This window comes from Habropoda laboriosa, unplaced genomic scaffold (assembly GCF_001263275.1).
Source record: "Habropoda laboriosa isolate 0110345459 unplaced genomic scaffold, ASM126327v1 scaffold22, whole genome shotgun sequence".
NCBI classification, from domain to species: domain Eukaryota; kingdom Metazoa; phylum Arthropoda; class Insecta; order Hymenoptera; family Apidae; genus Habropoda; species Habropoda laboriosa.
In genome coordinates, this window is record NW_017100261.1 from 5094633 (window position 1) to 5095897 (window position 1265).

Sequence of the window (1265 nt, forward strand, 5' to 3'; positions counted from 1 at the left end):
AATGGCGGGCGCGAGGCTCGAAAACGTAGTCCCTGACTCTACGAGTGTCAGGTTGAACTTCCTTGCGGTCTGACACTTGTGAAGAATATACTGTATAGATGGCAATTTAGAAGAAGAAAGAAGAGAACAGGAACCTTGCTTATTGTAGGAAATTTACTTCCACACAAATTTACCGAATTCTTACAACGATTGAGCATTTTAACTATTCAATGTCTAAGAAGAAATATTATAGAAAATTCTTCGAATCGATTTCTTTTCGAGTTTCGAGAAAATTGCTTCGTCTCTTTAATTACTATTCCAGAATTTTCTGAATGTTTCGAAGAAAAAAATTACCGCTTTAAACTAAGAATAATTTACAAAAGTCTAATTTTTAAAATTACCATTTTAAATTTAGAATAATTTATAAAATTACCATTTTAAATTTAGAATAATTTATAGAAATTTAATTTATAAATGACTATAGGTCAGACGTGTCTTATATGTATTTCTCGTACGAATGGAAAAACGTTTCAGAAATTAGTCACACTGTATCGCGAATAAATACCAGGAAGAAGGACAGATACAACGAAAAATCGAACGAGTGTCGATTTATGTAACACAATTTGTCGAAAAAAATGACGGAAGAAGTCGTTTCAATTTTTTTCGCGCTTCTTAGCCGATATTGGACTTTTTATCGTGAACAGCGTTTGACAAGAGAAATCGACGAATGTTGGAGAAAAAGTTCGTTATGGTATAACAACAAACAGATTGTTGTGCACAATTGTTTGTGACGGTTGAAGAAAATCTTGAGTGGCGAATACGCGCGAGAACGTGGTGCTAGATTAAATTGCAGATAGTGAAAGCCACTATTCGGCCGATTTTATATTGATTACGGAAGTATAGTTTTTACCGATTCTAAATCAGTGGCACCGCGATAAAAATAATTAGATAACATACATTATGTACCAGGGAAAAGTGGAACAGCGGTCCGTTTAAATTCAATTTCAGCGCTCGTTTAAAACAACTCATTGGCTAACTTTATTATGTGTGATGTCTGACATAGGGATTTTTTGCCGCTTTTATGTCACTTCCGTAGTATATTTGATTAAAACATTATGGAATAAATGAATGAGACTTTTAGAAACATTTATAAACGATTCTGCGTTAGAAAGATAAATAATGTAAAATTGAAGAATTTTTCTTTATATTTCAGAGGATAATATATCATTTTTAATTTTAGTATAATGTATGAAATTTGTTGCTTTTCATATGGAAAATTTGAGATA

General features: G+C 32.0%; 1 protein-coding gene across 1 annotated transcript in view; it reads right to left on the reverse strand.

Annotated features, from left to right (window-relative positions):
- Nucleotides 1-1265, reverse strand: part of LOC108572632 (peroxidase-like) — a 24762-nt gene that overhangs the window by 15920 nt on the left and 7577 nt on the right.